This window comes from Mastigoproctus giganteus, chromosome 5 (genome assembly GCF_048544385.1).
Source record: "Mastigoproctus giganteus isolate SK-2022 chromosome 5, ASM4854438v1, whole genome shotgun sequence".
NCBI lineage: Eukaryota > Metazoa > Arthropoda > Arachnida > Uropygi > Thelyphonidae > Mastigoproctus > Mastigoproctus giganteus.
This window is the reverse complement of record NC_143579.1, coordinates 41,032,270-41,051,006: the sequence shown is the minus strand read 5'-3', so window position 1 is coordinate 41,051,006 and position 18,737 is coordinate 41,032,270. Positions and strand designations below refer to the sequence as shown.

The window sequence follows — 18,737 nt, the reverse complement described above, 5'->3', positions numbered from 1 at the left end:
TGGCGTTCGCCTAAGTTCGTATCACATCTTAAAAAAAAAAAAAAAAAAACCCTAAACTAGAGCAACAACAAAAAGAGTTATAGAAACCGGTAGATGTTAATATAGCCTTCGGTTTCTTCTGTCACTGGACAGCGCACATAATCTGGGAGAGTTCAAGGGAAGGGAATAAGTGGGAAGCTTGAATAAAATCCATTATATTGAGTCCTGCGATGCGTTGTCACCACCAAGAGCAATGTCCGATGGCAGTGGACTGACCACGTATTCATCCACCTCATCTAATGATAGCCTTCTGTACGATGACAGGTTTAACCTCCTAGCAATGCAGGTAATAGCTATTATTACCAGCACATTCACGACCTCTAGCGGTAGTTTCGTAACTAAAGAACTTCAGTACTTTAGGACAGTAATCTCTTCAACAATGGGATATTCTTCACTTTCAAATCAAGGGAGAATGTCAAGAACTTGGAAAGCTCCTATGTTCCCTATATAAGAAAGTTATTAAGTATTCTATTTGTATACAAAGATAGGCGAAGTGATTTAAACTTATTATTGATGTTCTGATGTTCATTTTGGGATTGTTTCCTTATGAGTGTTTTTCACCAGTGAAATAATTATTTCTTTTGTTTTAATAATTGGAATTTCAATTGATCACAAATTGTTCAGAGTTAAACTATTGCTCGCGTTGGCAAATTGCTTTACTTGTTCCCTCCCTCCCCCTCTCCAAATGTCGTCCACTTTAGATTTGTCATTTACGTATTACTGCTTTCCATTAGCCGTTTGCTAAAAGTAAAACAAGTTATCAATTTGATTGACAATATCGATTTTGGATGTCAAAAACTAAAATGCTTTTCGAAGTTCATTATCTTTTGCTATCATGTTCATGCAGACTTTACTATTGGACATTGCATGACTGATTCATTCGATTGATATAAACAGCTGGATGGTGTATATCAATCAAAGTACTTGATATTCAGAGTTCATTTGATATTTAGCATTATTGTATGTGCCTGTTTCTTAGTTGCGTACAGTTATTTCACATGTTTCATGGATCCATGGAGCGGTACCCAGAACTCATCTGTATATATTTATGATCGTTTACAAAATTTGAAAGCATGATCTGTTAACACAAAGGGAACAAATCTCCAATTGTAATTATTGTCCCTTACTTCAATAGTGACCTTTTGCGCTCTCTTAAAACCTATGGCAATGATTAATGATTACTCAATATGGGCATAGTTTAAGCAAGGGTCCCTAAGGAATCTTCTTGCCTACGTCTTGGGCCTTTTTGAGTGATTTGATTTGGCATGCAGCCAGTCTGAGCCATATGCATGTGTCCGCACGCCTTCTTTACAAAACTAAAACATTATTGCTTGAATAGGGCATATGATAGAAAACTGGGATCACGTCCGGGTGATAGAGGATATCTTCAGGTTTAAATTATGTTCGATAATATGCCTTTATTTACTCTGCAGATGTCGCCCTATATTCTGCACAACATGACCCTGTCAAGCGGCCGATTGCTCCTGAAATGCATTCTTTAAGTTCCATAATGATTCCTGGTAGATGGAACGTACACTTGGTCTTTCACAAATCCTCAGAGAGTAAAATCTAAAGGAATGAGACCACGGGATCGTGGGGACCATGAAATCTATCCCGTGGAAGATCAGATATGCGCGAATTTGTTTGTGGTAATGTGACGGAGCTCCGTCTCGTTGGAAAATAAAATTCCTATTATTGTCGTTCTACAGTTGACGCATAAGAAAATTCTGTAACATGTGCGGATACACGATATCCGCGATGACAGCTTCTCCAAAGAAGCCCTGCACACTTTGTAGCTATCGTGCAAAAAGCCAAATTCGACCAAAGTTTTGCGACTGTGCTGCCATCTACCCCAGCGCACACATTTTCTGATTGGTGAATAAAAACTTGATGATATCCTCTGTCACCTGGAAGTAGTTTCTAGTTTGTATCGTATACCATATTTACATAACGTTTTAGTTTTGTAAAGGAGGTTTGTGGACACCTTGTATATGCAAACCTCTTAAATAAACTCCCATCTCGTGGTCTAGCTCTGTTTGATAGGCTAAGCTACTTTTTGTGAATGTGGATGGCTGTTTACCATCTCACCCCTCCAAAGTTCTCAACTAATGCTGTAATTACTTAACGGTTCTTTCTTGAATCCAAGTTTTTTTTCCCCTACTTGTTCTATAAGCTTCAGAGATATTCTTCCACTAACTGCAAGTCCTATTCGCAGCTTGCTGATGCGTTTCTTTTGGAAATCTTGTAGGCAGGCAACGTTCATAGCGACAGTTGGGCTGCAATACTTTCTTATTTTAATTTTATCTAATTTTTTGTTGCCATTTGAACCAATTTTGTTCGCCTTCATACACTTTAAATAAATAATTTATAATAATAATAGAATAAAACCTAATGCCATCGATATCAGGCATAAAAATTACAAAATATTTAACTTAACGATTCACATTAGCCATTATCAACAAGTTAAATCAGATACTGCCAGAAAATCAAGGCTGCTAAACAGCATCTAACCTGTAAATGATATACAGGAATTTTGCTAGCAGAAATAAGGAGTGATTATCCCATTCTATAAGGCAGTGGTCAGGCCACATCTTAAGTACTGTATACAGGGCTGGAGGCCTCATTTTACGAAGGATGTAGAGCTGCTGGAACAAGTACAGAGAAGGGCAACAAGATTGGCGAGGGGAACAAAGGGGTGCGCTTATCACGAAAGGCTTCAGTTCTACAAATTGCAGCTTCTGGAGAATAGACACCTGCGAGGTGGTCTTATTGAGATGTTTAAAGCTTTGGATAGATTGAGTAAGCTCGATGCTGATGGGATTCTTCCTCTTGCTCAGACTGCACACGAGGGGAGAAAAACACATGAACCCAGTTTGTCTTTGGCCAGCAGATGGTTGATTACTGGAATAAACGTCCATCTGTTGTTGTGGAAGTTCATAGCGTAAATAAATTCCAAGAAGAACTTTTTTTTTTGGCTGATGCCATATAAGTGTGCTTTCTTACATCATTTTCCTCTGCTAATACTAATGCTAAAGCACCAATACATTGCCTCAATAATTTTTTTTGTACACAACACACTAATAATAATAATTGTAATAATGAACTTCATATCATTCACAGTTTGCAAAACACCAGTTTAAAATAGGAATAGTGCTGCCAAAATCCATTTCTATTGTTGCATAGCTTCGTTAAAAATAAGTTGCATGGTGTTTAACCTGCTAATTATCAAACACCCACACCACCATACTTATTTATTAATAATTATACACGGTAATTCAACTACCCACGTCTGTTCTACTGTACTAATATGTAGCAAATAATCTAATCTTAATTATCCACTTGATATTACCCACTTGTTCCCTAACCGGTTAATAATTAATATTTTTATTTATTAAATACAAATTTTAAGTGATTTCATCTACCTTAATAGGTGGCTATTAGCATTAGTGGTGATTTCACATATAAATGTGCCCTCCTAGTGAGCACAGTTAGGAGAATAGTCGTCTTCCTCATACCGGGTGGAAAAGACCTCAGTTCGAGTTCCGTCGATGACGTGCGGAATTTTTGATGGTCCTTTTTTTTTTTTTTTTTTTTTTTTTGTTAGTTGTTGGCGCATCGGCTTCTGTGGCCATAATGCACCCCCCAAGGTTTTTGCACTACTCTGATCCAAGCCGGAGGCGGGATTCGTTCGAACCCGCGACCTTTGGGTTGCCAGGCAGGCACTCTACCCACCCGGCTAGCCCGGTCGACGGGTCCTTTTCACAACGTGGCTGAGTTATTTGGTCTCAAGCGAGGATAACATGGTTTTTTCACATATAAATGTGCCCTCGTAGTGAGCACAGTTAGGAGAATAGTCGTCTTCCTCATACCGGGTGGAAAAGATGGGTAGCCCGTCGACCGGGCTACCCACCCGGCTAGCCCGGTCGACGGGTCCTTTTCACAACGTGGCTGAGTTATTTGGTCTCAAGCGAGGATAACATGGTTTTTTCTCCCCGAAACTCTGTTTTTTGTCCAGGAAATGGAAAATCGGTCACAGAACACGCAATTTACGCACAGTACACACGGAACAATATGGCCTTAGTCGCTGATGCTCCTAAAACCCTAATACAACAATAACATATAAATGTACTTCTGTTTTAGGATGTCATCATCATCATCATCAGCCATTTTCAATCCACTGCAGGATGAAGGCCTCTCCAGCAACTTTCCAGTTCCTTCTGTTTTGAGCACTGGCCATCCATTTACTACTCAAAAACTCATGAATTTCATCTATCCATCTCCGCCTTTGTCTTCCAGGTTTTCTTCTAGCTCCTCTTGGGTACCATTCTGTTATTTTCTTAGTCCATCTGTCATCATGTCTTCGAGCTATGTGTCCTGCCCAAGACCATTTTAGTTCTTTAGTTTTGATAAGAATGTCCTTTACTTGAGTTTGCTGCCTAATCCATGTGTTTCTCTTCTTATCTAACAGTCTGATTCCCAATATAATTCGTTCCATTCTTCGCTGTGTAGTTCTTAGCTTCTCTTCCATTCCTTTGGTGAGTGCCCAAGTTTCACTTCCATAAGTCATGGTGGGGAGTATACACTGATTCATTATTTTACGTTTCAGACAAACTGGGATATTGCTCTTCAGTATGTGACTATATTTCCTGAATGCTATCCATCCAAAATTTATTCTTCTCTTGACTTCCAGCCATTTATCATTATTACAGCTAATAACTTGTCCCAGATAAGTATATGACTCCACCTTTTCAATTACTGCTCCTTCAATCATTATTTCCCTTTCTGTGGCATACTTGTTCATCATTACTTTTGTTTTAGCCATATTCATCTTTAGTCCAAAATCCTTACTAACTGTGCATAACTGATTAAGATTTTCCTCTAATTCTTTGGGATCGTGGCTTATGACCACAATGTCATCTGCAAATCGTAAATGGTTTAGGTACTCTCCGTTCACATTGACTCCTTTCTGCGACCAGTCTAATCTTCTGAAAGCTTCCTCAAGGGCAGCAGTAAACAGCTTCGGAGATATTGTGTCTCCTTGTCGAACTCCTTTCTCGATTTTAAATTTCCTACTGTCTTTGTCTAGTCTAATAAAGGATGTAGCACTCTCATATATTTTCTTCAAAATCATAATATATGGAGTATCTATGCCTTGTCTTTCCAGTGCCCGAAACATTGCCTTATGCTGTATGGAGTCAAATGCCTTTTCATAATCCACAAATGCCAGGCATAATGGTGTTTTATATTCATTTGCTTTCTCCATTAGCTGTGATATTACGTGAAGGTGATCCATAGTTGAGAATCCTGTCCTAAAGCCAGCTTGCTCTTTCGGTTGATTCTCATCAAGTATTCTTTCTAATCTGTTAGTAATGACCCTTGTGAACAACTTGTAGATTTGGGATAACAAGCTAATTGGTCTATAATTTCCAATTTCTGATTTATCTCCTTTCTTATGCAGCAAAACTATGATTGCATTATTCCACTGCTTAGGTATCAAACCTTTTCTAATGCACTTTGTGAAGAGCCTTGCCAGTTTTTGTGTTATGTCTCTTCCTCCCAATTTTAACAACTCTACAGTAACTTCATCTTCCCCCGGGGCTTTCCGATTTTTCATTTTCTTCAATGCATGTTCTACCTCATCAGGAAGAATATCGGGTATGTCGTATGTGTTGCTACTTTGCAGTTCATCTTCCCCACTGCTGGTATCATTCCCTCGCTCCTTGTATAATTCTCTATAGTAGTCTTCTGCTATTTGAATTATGCCTTCTCTGCTGTTTATAAGTACACCATCGCTATTCTTCAGTTTCAGTATCATTTGTCTTTCTATATTACTGCTCATGGCTGCTGATTTAAATCCTTTGTTTTCCCTTAATGCTTGTTCTACTTTTCTTGTGTTAAATCTTCTTATGTCCTCTCTGAGTCTCTTTCTAATGGCTTTGCATAACTCAGTATACTCAATTTTCTCCCTGTCAGTGTTTTTCTTGCTTTTCATTTGTCGTCTTCGGTTCATCATGACAAGTGTTTCTTGACTAATTTTTTCTTCTTTGGATTTCTGTTTCCCTATAGGTTTCTTGGGCTTTATCACTTTCAGAAAGTTGTAATATTCCTCGTCGATATCTTGGTCCTGAGCAGTCTGCAGAAGCTCAAACTTGTTCTTAAGTTCCAGTACATACTGCCTTTTCTCCTCCTCTGTTATTTCAAAGACCTTTGTATTATTTACTCGAGTCAGTTTTTTCCTTTCCTTTCCTACATCTATATCAAGTGTACATCTTACCATTCTGTGATCACTTCCAACATTTACCTTATTCAGGACGGTAACATCATTCACAATATATCTTCTGTTAGTGAGGATGAAGTCGATTTCATTAGTTGTTAATCCATTTGGACTCTTCCATGTCCACTTTCTGTTCACCCTTTTCTTGAAAAAAGTGTTCATTACTGACATTCCTTGAGATTCTGCAAATTCCACAAGTCTTTCACCTCTTTTATTTCTTTCACCAATTCCAAAATTTCCTATAGTTCCTCTTTCTGCACTGTTTTGCCTTTTTCCAACCTTAGCATTGAAGTCCCCCATAATAATAGTGTAGTGGGTTTTCTGCTCATCTAGAAGACTCTCAATTTCAGTGTACATTTCTTCAACCTCTTCATCATCATCGCTCGATGTTGGTGCATAAATCATTATAATCTTTAGCTTGTACCTCTTAGAAATCTTGAGTATTAGTGTTGACACCCTTGGTGATGTACTTTTGAATTCCAAAATGTTGTTTTTAAAATCTTTATGGACCAGAAACCCAACTCCACCTTCACTCCTTTCACTGTTTCCATTGGTGTACAGCAGATTTCCACTTGATAAACTTATAAGTGATTCATTTCTTCTTCTTGTTTCAGCCAAAACGATGATATTCCAATTCACATTTTCTAATTCCTTTTCCAGCTCTAATATCCTGTCTTCACCGATGAGTGATCGTACGTTATAACAGGCCAAGTTCAATTTCCGTGCATGGCAGCCTGGTCGTACCCAGAGATTCTTAGCACCCTCTGCTTCCACTCTGATCCTCTCGCTGCCGTAAGAGGGAGAGTGAAAGCTGCTGGGGACTGAGGGCCATTTGTATTGTTGTGCTCTCATTGCTGGAGGGTTTGGTCTTTTCCTCTTCACGCTGACCAGGCGTCTTGAAGAGAACCACTCTACACGTTCGTTGCCACCTAAGTGACGTAACAGGGCTTACCATCGAGAAGGTGTGCATGAGTGGATTTTAGGGAGGCAGGCCAACCGGACTTCTCCTAAATCTTCTGTAATAGAGAGATATTGGATCCATCAGTGTTTTAGGCTGAGTGTCTGATAACACACAGGATACCTGTTCCCCTCTAAGCCCCTTTAGGATGTATTCGTAGTCTATTTGCAATTTATGTTGCATTTATTTTTTGCCAGTGTTAATGTGATATAATAAATCTAATTACATAAATTTCTCTAATTTGAGCATATTTAGGAAAAACTGGCCAACTTGTTACATTAACATCCAATAATAAATTTCATTTAATTATGAACACTGATCCTATTGAATATGAGGTGTGATCAAAACGCTTGGGGACTGAGTTGGTATCTCGAAATTGTGGGTCGAAGCTTGTTCAGACTTGTAAAAGTTCGGCTCATCTACACATAATAATGCGCGAAATGCTCGTTTATCTACAGCTCGTCTGAATTCGAGCGTGTTGAATAAAAAATGTTCTACACGTTTCGTATCATTTTAAAATGCGAGTCTTTACTGAGAGAGAGAATCTGTATCAGATTTTGTTTTAAATTAAGGAAAAGTGCAACAGAAACGCAAGAAACGTTAAAAATAGCTTTCGGAGAAGATGCTATTTGTCTTTCTTTTCAGCGGTCCTCTTTACACCTATCAAAACTTATAGAGGACCGCTTATACGTGGAAGATGATCTTCTTTGGCTGCCCTTCAACTTCAGTAACCAATGAGTCATCCCCATGATCTGATCAGAAATGATTGACGTTTGACTATCTGCCAAGATGCTTGAAAAAAAATTGGCATTTCTTATGGTATATATCAATCAGTTTTAACACAAGATTTGGAATTTTACGCGTTTCAGCCCAATTTATGCTTCTCACCCTCACTGTTGATCACAGAGATCGACGAATTCTCACGTGTCAGGACCTTCTTCAGCTTGTTAATGCTGACCCAGACTTCGTTCCTTTCATTACTGCGGGTGACGAACCGCCTAATCCTCTGAATGGAAGATTCTGTCTTCTCCAAGGTAAAAAAAAAAAAAAAAAAAAAACACCATCGATCATATGAAGATCGTACTTATGGTACTGTTTTACTTACAGGCCATTGTTCATTATGAATCTGTCCCACATGATCAAACAATGAACTAGGAATATTGCAAAATAGTTCTGTGGCAGTTGCAACATAATGTTCGTAGAAAACGACTGGAAAAAGTATCTTCAGGGTATTGGCTCTTTCATCAAGACAACTCCTCTGCACGCTCAGCCCCTTCCATTCAAGAAGTTCTTGCAGAGTACTGTATCAATGTAGTCACCCATCTACACACTCTCAAGGTTTAGTTCTATATGATTTTTTGATTGAGAATTCAGAACGGAACACAGAAACTATTAACAATTCCAAAAGACGCCTATTACAAATGCTCCCAGAAGTTCCAGAAGCGTTGGAACCGGTGTATACAGTGTCAAAGGGGCTTCTTCGAAGGGAATATACAGTATCTCTGAATAGTCAATAACCATATCTTAAATACATTGTATTAGTTCAGTTCCCGAATTTTTTGATAGCATCTCGTATCCACAAATCCTCTGTGGTTGAGTACGAAAATCCTTTTTAAGTCTACGTTCTACCCATTCAATATCGATGAAAAAGGCAACAACGTATACTGTTTGGAATGGGGCTACAAAGAAAATGGGGTGGCTGTTGAAAAAAGTTGAAGTTCTCCAAATGATAAAGTTTATGTCATTGCTCCAGGGAGCTTCTGAAATTAAACATAAGGCGGAGGGAAACATTCATTTCTTTCTCAGTGATAGTTTGGTAAGGTGTGAGCTATGATGGCGTCATAGATCTTCATTTCTGTGTGCAAGGGGTTAACACTTCTGTAAAAATTTACCTTGCAGACAGTTTAGAGACAGTTGTAAACCGTATTCTATGGAAGCCGCTAAACATTTTTAGCAGGAATCGGTTCCTGCTCATAAGGTTAAGATATCACAAGCAATGCTTTCGAGGCATGTTTTGGATATCATTACGTATTCAGAATGACCTTCTGGACTGAAACGTGAACCCATTGGAATATACATCGTGATCAGAGTTGGAGCTCATGGCATTCCGCAAAAAGACATCCCAATATTTCTTGGCTAGAGCAGCAGACAGTATTTAATTGAATACTGTACGTATATGATAGTAAGTGATCTTGTTGATTGTGTAATGGCTGGAATGAAGATATTTCGAATAATGCTGTTGAATTTTGTTTACTAATATATCCGAAAATATATAGAACGTCTTTCAAAATTTACAACGTCTAACCACTAAGACTTTAATATATACTTTTGGGATGAAAATTTCCTAAATTCTGACTGAAATCGAAAATTATTTTAATTTAATTTGAATTTAATCTTTAAATTAAATTCATTGTTAGTGTAGTAGCGTTTTGTTTATAAGAAATTCATTTTAGATTTGCCTCTTTTCTAATTTAGTGAAAGTACTCCGTTGAAAATCACACTTCTATCGTAACTAGGTCAGGATTAAAGTATGGAATTACTCTTAGTGCATATTAAAATGCATGTAACCTCACAAAATATAATATTCTTGTACACTCCCCTGTGTGTTCCTCCCAGAGTATAAACAGAAGATTTATTTATTTTATTTAAAAATGGACATACTGCTATCACCTAAGAGATGACAAAAATATGGAAGTTAATTTATAAACTATTACCTTATTACTGAGTATTGATTTACTCTAGTACAAGGTTTGTAGCCAACGAGATATTAGTTTTTTGAATGCTAATGATCACATGTCTAGCGATCTTCGAAAGGCATGTCAAGCTCGCGTGACTTGAACCTAATTATGTGATGCTATGGTGAATACGTGACACAGTTGCTCGAAGCCGCTCCATGGACGAAACCATTATAAAGAGCCCTAGATGCAAACTGCATAAAATTGTACTGATCAATATTTTACTGTTATGAGTTTTATTTGTAGTTAAACTTGGAAATAGCCTGTCCCCAAGGATGGGTTTAGAAATATTTTATCGAGACAAGTGATTAGAATATAAGAGAGAAAGAGAGAGTTTGAGCTAAAATTCAACTACTTAAGATTAAGTATACTGTTTATACTTTAAAAATTTAGACTGAAAGTGTTTTAATATTTGCTGGGTACATGATATAGTTTTCTGAAAATTTCGCGGTACTTCACTTCTGTAAGTATGCTCAAGTGGAGAGAATGTAAGTTCAAAATAAGCATATAGTATCATTACAAAACCAAACTATTATATTTAGGCCACCCGAATAATTAAATTCATCTGCCGTGCTGTGTCTTATGTCTGTTAATTGCATTGTTCTATGGTCGCTTTGTCTGTTTGCTGTACGAAAAACCCCAGTTTCTGGAGGGAAAACCTTGCTATCTACGCCTGAGACCGACTAACTCAGCCACGGAGTGAAAAAAGCCCATAAGAGTTCCTCGCGTCATCGACAGGATTCGAACCTGGGCCTTTTCCTCTCGGTGTGGAGAGGACGGTGACGATACCATTGTGCTCCCCGCGCAGGCTACTTCCCACTGACAGTCCGAAAAGGCAGAAACACGTCGAAGTAAGTGGGACGATCGCAAATTAAATTATAGCTTCTCTTCTAAGTAGATAGGAGAATAGCCGAGTTACTTATGCTAGATGAGTGCATTATGGTTTCGACCATGTAGTTTGTAAAAAAAATGTTGACTTTAAAAGTTAATTTCTAAAATTATTAACTTAACAAGCTTAGATCAGCATTAGCATAGGAGATTGGAAAGGGTCTATTTTCCACCGGTCATCTCTCAAAAAAATTTTCAGAGTTGGCGCTCATGGCTTAGTTAGGCTCTGCAGAAGCAGAAACATCCCCTTCTGCAGAAAAATGAATTGCCAGGTTTAAAGTTTGATTCCTTTTCTTGAAGTGAAATGTATATAATTGTGGAATATATCTAACCTATACCCTAATATGATCAGGAAATGCGATATTGCATTTATTTCAAAATGTAATCCTTTCAGAAGTGAAAATTTGTTTCAGAGAACAGAAATGGAAAGGATAAATGAGGAAGGGGAAAAGTTGGTTCTATGAGTTTAGAATTGGACAGTGAATGGATGCTGACTGGGTGAGACAATTGTTCGGACTGGTTTGGAAGAGAACTGTTGAATTACTATTTCCAATGCACAGGAACAGTGCCCATGGAAGTATCTACAGAAGGTATGTAGCAGAAACTGAAGGTCTATATGAGAGAGAGAGAGAGAGAGAGAGAGAGAGAGAGAGAGAGAGAGAGAGAGAGAGAGAGAGAGAGAGAGAGAGAAAAGGAATCAAGCTTGGTGAGAGACAGGTCATTAATTAAACTGACTGCCCTCTTTTGAATAGACTTTAGAAGCGTGATGGTGGTTTTGGGAGCTCCTTCCCAGATGTGGGAATAGTGTTCTATGATAGGGCGGGTTTCATTTGTAGTCAGTAGCTGTTTTAGAAGCAGGTTACGCAGAGTGCGAAAAATAAAACGGAGTTTTCTTGAAGAGGAAGCGCTTGTGTTATAATACATGTTCGTGCGCGTATTAAATACCCGCAATAGACTTGAAAGTAGATAATTTTTAAGGCTTTCTTGCGGAAAGTAAATATGTCCTTTAATTTTACGCCAAAAATAGTCCCAAAATCTATTTCCACTTAAGGCCAGTCCCCCAAATGTTAAATCCACTGTTGATAAACTGTATTTATTTAATATAGTTAAGTTTATCAGTGGTGGTATGTTTTGAATATTTTATGATAATTTGTTTTGAACATTCTAGAAAAAATTCAAAATCTATAAAATAGAAATTCATTATAATAATATAGTTATTCTGATGAAAATCACCAACCTTGTACTCATGCGTTATTTTCTTATGTTTTTCCAAATACTTAAAAATATTTTTATTTTAATTAATTTATCAAAATAAATTATTCGATAAATCCTTTCCATTTATCGCACCAGTGGTCGCTGCAAGTTGTAAACAATGCGCATGCATATGCAATAAGCCGTAGCGTGTCCTTTTACCATGGAGTATCTCCAAGCACGTTTTCGTTAACTAACAACCAGTATTAAATCTCATGAGATTAAAAATAGCGTGCGTCCACGCAAGTTATCATGAGCTTTCAAATTTGGGAACAAATTTGGCTTTAAGTAATTCATTCATGCGACTGAAGTACTACTTTGCAAAAGGTGATGTTAGAAATCTAATTTTCTCTCTTAGCTTTAATAACTGTTGAAAGTGTCAGTGGAGTGTACGTTATTTCTTCATTCGTTACATGAATCAGGCATTATGCATTTTTCGTTTGGGAAGTCAAACCAGTCATACGTGACGGACGGGTTGTCCGTCAAGTGAACTTACTAGTTCGCTATGTGTTGCGGACTAGCTACAATTTGTGCATTGCTACTATGAGGCCAAGGTAGCACTTCTTGTCAGTCGTCTGCAGTGATTAATACCGGCGTCTTTTGGAATCTCCTGACTGCCAACAGTGGCGGGAAACGAAGAACATGATGATAGCGTCGACGGAGAGAGAGAGAGAGAGAGGGAGTAAAGGAGACTTCTTCCGCGCGCGCGTTCTTCCGTGACACCTCTTTGTGAAGTGGTGTATAGCCTCATGGGCGTTCTCATAAATTTTGTCTATCTCCATTTCACAGAACATACTGAATTCTCCTGGTACCTGCAGTGTGTTGCAGGGAACTAACCTCCCGGAACGTTTCAGATTTGCTTTGTCGGGCAACATATGGGCACGAAAACACACCTCCGTGTAGATAAGATGCAACGCGATATTTGATAACTGCCATTATAGTCATTCGGAGCTGTAATTATCGTTAATCTCCGTAATAAAGATTTTTACGCAAAAGTTCTTATTTTTTTTTAAATTTATTGTACCTCTTGATACGTTGGGGATTAAAAACTTTAAAAAATGCAGTCAGATGAGATGATTGAGAAATATAGTCATGCAGAGAAATTTTAATTATCTGTGTTAATTACCGGGAAAATTGCAAGCTTTCTTGTTATATCTAAAAAGGAATGGATTATCATAAAAAGAGATTAAATGCTCTCACGAAGTAAATTTTGTATGAACAGTAAAATTCTATTTTATTTCATTTAAAAGAATTTTCCTCTCGAAGGCATTTCTCTGTTCAAATCCCGCCTGTGATATTCATTTCTTTTTTTTTTTTTTTTTTTTTCTTTATACCGCAAGTAATTTCCCCTGAGAGATGGCGTTGCGGAAACATTTATATTCGAAAGAAGATACCCCAGTGGAATGCATTTAGTCTCGTATGTATAATGAATGAGTTATTAATAAGGTGCGTTGTTTACTAAAGAAAAACATGACAAGGAATAAGTTTATGCATTTGAATATATGAAGTTTAAATGGCCAAACAGCAGACTATTCCTTTTATGTTTTTTTCACAGGTAAGTTTGTTTTAGTTTGCGTATACATTCTTGTTTTCTACTGTTAAAATTAATTTCATGTATAATGAAACGTCAGCTTTTTCTTTTTTTTTTTTTTGACTGTGTGTGTGTGTGTGCGTTTTATTGCATTTTAAAGTATACACTGAGTGGCCACTTTATTAGGTACACCTAAATAAAGTGAGTAGATTCTCCTTTAGCCCTCAGAACAAGTGGGTCGTCGCGGCATAGACTCCACTAGGTATCGAAAGATTGTCACTGGAATTCTGGTCCATGTTGACTTAATTGTTGTTACATATTGGATGGTTGGGGAGACCACCGCTGAATTCGCTCGCATGTTCCTTGATCCAGTTCTGTACAATTCTGACCTTGTGGTATGGCGCATTATCCTGTTGAAAGATCCCGTTCTCAGATGAATACACTGAAATCAAGGGGCCCAGTGTGCACGACGAAAACACTGGGGACTTAAAAAATGCACCCTGTCACTATATTACAAAACAGTTTTCATCCCTGTAACCACATATGCCTCACCTATATGGTACCACAAATCCATAACTGCTGTAAACAGAAGAACCCTGGATACTAGCCAAAGAATTGTACTCCTTGTTATCACCCGAGCTTGCCTAACGGTCAGTACACACGCTCTGCAGGACCTCGCGGGAGCCCTCCCGCCGGACCTAGAGGTAATCGAGACAGCAATGCTATGCCACCTTGCAAAGGGAGCCCCCATCACCTTTGCTGGATACACCATAGATCCCACAAACAATCAGAAGACAAAGAAAGCTAACCTAATCCAACACCCGCAGCGGGCATGGCAGAACAGATGACGCATTCGACGAAAGGAGAAGTGACAAGGAAATTCCTACCAGATATTGACAGGGTGTACCCCCGGCCCCCTCCCAGGTTTCATCCAGGACTGAATATGACCGTTATAATCACAGGACATGGTCCATACAACGCCAAATTGGCAGCCTTTGGCTTGTTTGATAGCCCACTATGTATTTGCGGGCAGGCGGAGACGTGGGACCATCTGATGCACCGATGTGAATACTGTGAGGACCTGCGATGCCTCCTAATAACAAGGACAAGATACACTCCGCTGAATCAAGAGTCGTACTTACTCAAAACGGAGGATGATTACAGAGCGCTCTCGCGCTTCGCCCAGGACTTATTCTCCAGGAGAAGAACGTTGGTTGTTATTCACGGTACCAACTAAACACAACTCGAACTAGATGAAGAAGTGACAAACCACAAAGGAAATTCGAAATTTGGAACATTCCACTCCGTGGTTGGACACTCGGTGAGTCACGCAAATTGGACTTCGAGTGGACCAAAAACTACCAACATCAAGACAACCTCACCGGACGGGGCTTCCCCCATGAATGACTCACAGCGGAGCTTCGACAGCTGATATGGACTCTAACACGGACTTTGAAAACTCCCAACTATGCTGGCGCCATTGGCGATCTGTACCTCACTCTCTGGTGAGGTGCCCCTATCTTTCCCCTTCCTGGGAAGGGGGAGGGGAGGAGACGGTGTGCTGCTCCCCCTATCAAAGGGGAGGGGGGACAGGACACCGTCTGGTGGATGGATATCTGGATTTATTTCCATTCTTAATCCGCAAAACAGGCTGGAATTTATTTTGTTCTACATAGCGTGAATCTACTATTGATTGCTGTATATAATGTTTATTGTTGTTGTTGTTATTTGGTTTTTAGGAGCATTAGCAACTAAGGCCATATTGCTCTGGGGATATGCGGTGGTCATTCCCTGACCTTTCCGCATCCTCCGTATTTGGTGGTGACGGGCTCGAACCCCGGTCTAATCAAGAAGCGTGTGCTACGCACTGCTGCTCCTTCCCACCTGGCTACGGAGGCGCCTTAATGTTTATTGTTAAGAATATACAGTATTTCTGTACATAAATTTTGCCAGCAAACCAGAATCAGCACAACAAAAATATCCCCATGCAAGTAAGACAGATGTACAAATTATAATGTTTGGTATTTAAGAATGAAATTACTAACACCTGATTAGCATCTACAGAAAAACAACAGCATTCAAAGGTAGTCGTTGTAATAAATATCTGGCTTTATTATTTGTTTTATTTAAAGATGTAAGGGGGCAAAATAGATAGTAGTAGGAGTTGTTGCGAACTCTACAAATCGTAAATATTGCAGATTATGATAATAATCTATATTTAAAGCAGTAGAAAGCCATTCTTCATGTTAATCTACCTTTATCGTGTGAAAACTTATGATATATATACGACGTTGAGTCGAAACTTGTTTTAAGATAGTTAAGAATGTAACTTTTCTAGACTTGTCTGTCCGGCCCCGGTATGTTAACAGATTTATGTAATAACTAAAGAAAATGCGACAACAGGGTGGTTCATTAAGCACTGGAAAAATAAAAGTAAACAAAAGCAACAACAACAAAACAGTCCGATAACAAGGAAAATGTATCTGACATTGCATGCGGTACAGCAGAGTGATTTGGACGCTCACTGGACTGATCCTCTTATCTACACGCTATCTCTTTGAAGCTTATGTATGTAAGACATCAAAGAGATATAAATGTGTTTTTTTTTTTATAAATGGAGTAGAAGTTATACAGTAATTGCTACTCTGCTGTTTTAACAATGATTTTTAAAAAATTCACGCCATTTAACTAAAAGGTTAATGAACTAAAATTTTTAAGAATTTTGTAGTATTGTATTTATAATGTACATTAGAAAATATATTTAGGATCAAGAACCAGGTATAAACAGCTTTTCAGTTATAAAATTCCCACAGTTAGTGGGAATTTTATAACTGAAAAGAGGTCAGTCGGCAAGTAGGGTGAAGGTGATGCCGGTTATCTTATTGGAGGTTCAATCCTATATATGGAAATAATCCCCTCGGTAGTAGAAGCAGTGTGTTTATGATTTAGGAGAGATTAATTCAGAATGAAATTAAGGGACTACGAGAAGGGCATCCATCGTATTCCCTATGGGATATCATATCTCTCACTGGATTAGTAATAAAGAGTAAATTTTTAGAGATGAAGACCATGGTACATGAATCGGTACAATGAATTATGTCGGGTGAAAGGTATACAGAACGAGAGAGAAGAGGACAGATAAAGAATGACCTTCAACCGCCTATAAAATTTCCCTGCACTATGGTTACTTATACAGATGATTTTCCTAGTTTTCTTAAAATACGAAAATATGGATCGGCGAAAACTAATTAATTACATTGGCGCAAAAACTGATCAACAACATGACCATTATTGAATACCTACTACAGTGTGCTCCTAAAAGTATTTGAAGCTTCGATACTAATGAAGTAGCTCTGACAGGCTGTATCAAAACCATTGATAACTATAAAAGTTGGATTGACTATCATATCAATTAGTTCGGTGCTTCTGCACGTTTTCAGAGGAGATTGTCATTCTGGCAGTCTCTGCAAACAGCGAAATCAAATCTGGTGGGTAATAGGAATAGCGCGTACCCACTTTATTTAAAGAGAATAGCCTTTGTGTCCACAATACGTAAATAGTTCAGGGCAGGACTGGTTGCCAGAGAGGCCTGACCCGTCAATGGATATCCGATATCAAGGACAACATTGTCTGCCAAAATCACATTTCTTCTATGGCGGCTGTGTGAGTTTGTCTTGAGCGAGGGTCATCATCGAGTTTTGTTCCTTCATCATAATGATTTGTCCATTCGTACATTTGTGAGCATAATATGTCACAGTATCGAAATCAACCATACACGTGAGGCCGACTAACTCAGTCACGGAGGTACTAAAAAGCCCTTTAAAAAGTTCCTAGCGTCATTGACGGGATTCGAACTTGAGTTTTTTTACACCTAGTGTGGAGAGGGTAGTGATTATAACCGCTGTGCTAACCGTACGGAGGTGAATACAGAACAGCCAGCATGTCCTATTGTTGAATAGAAGTTTGAGAAACTTTGCCTTTCACAAAAAGCTTCAACTTTTCGAATATCCGCTACCAGTTCCTTAAATGCTGATCTTCAAAAAATAATTCTCCACTGAGGCAAAGGTAACTTAATTGATTTCAATCCTTCTAAAACTCAGACCTGTCTTATATCTCACAAAAAGGATTCTTCTACTCCTGTGCTTATCTTCAATGAAACTCGGATTTCTATACAAGATCACATATCTCTATTAGAGACTGCCCTGACTTCTAATCTCTCTTGGCACACCAGAAACATTGCTTCTTCTGCATCTGAAAAAATGGGTTTTCTCTTGCGTTCTCGACGTTACTCCTAAAATTTATAGTAATTCTGTACAAATTTAAAATTCTCCCATCCATTGAATATTGTTCCCACATCTGGGGCGGTGCCTCTCTCTCTCTCTCTCTCTCTCTCTGTCTCTCTCTCTGTCTCTCTCTCTGTCTCTCTCTCTCTCTCTCTCTCTCTCTCTCGGGCTTCTAAATTCTATTCAAAAGAGAGCAGTTAGGTTAACTAATGACCCATTTCTAACAAAGTCTCTCTATTCCTGATGCATGCATTTTCTATAGATACTTCCATCGGCACTGTTCTTCTGCGTTGGCTTCTGTAATTCTCTCTCTCTCTCTCTCTCTCTCTCTCTCTCTCTCTCTCTCTCTCTCTCTCTCTCTCTCTCTCCCATACCGGTCCGAACACGTGCCGCAGCCAGTGAGCATCCTTTTACTGTCCAACTTAAAACCCATAGAACTAATATATCTTCTTCCTCATTTATTCCTTCTTTCCTCATTAACTTCCGTTTTCTGGAACAATACCTTTCATAAGTATTTCCTGAAAATTACAGTCTACAGAAATTCAAGTCTAATGTCAACAAGCATCTTCTTTCATCTTCTCAATCTTAAACCCATGCACAGTATTAAGTACTGTAAGTTCTAATACCTCTCGTGCTTGGGATTTTCATTAATTTCATATTAAAAAAAGAAAACATTCTCCATTAAACAGTTGGCGAACATAAGGTATCAACCCGAAGAAGATTATCCCATATAACTCTGCTTGAATTTATTCTGCTATCTTTCATTATTATAAAAGAT

The 18,737-nt window shown here is 38.4% G+C and overlaps 1 protein-coding gene across 1 annotated transcript in view; it reads left to right on the top strand.

Moving 5' to 3' along the window:
* Positions 1-18,737, top strand: part of LOC150085323 (uncharacterized) — a 736,427-nt gene that overhangs the window by 361,722 nt on the left and 355,968 nt on the right. The window lies entirely within an intron of this gene.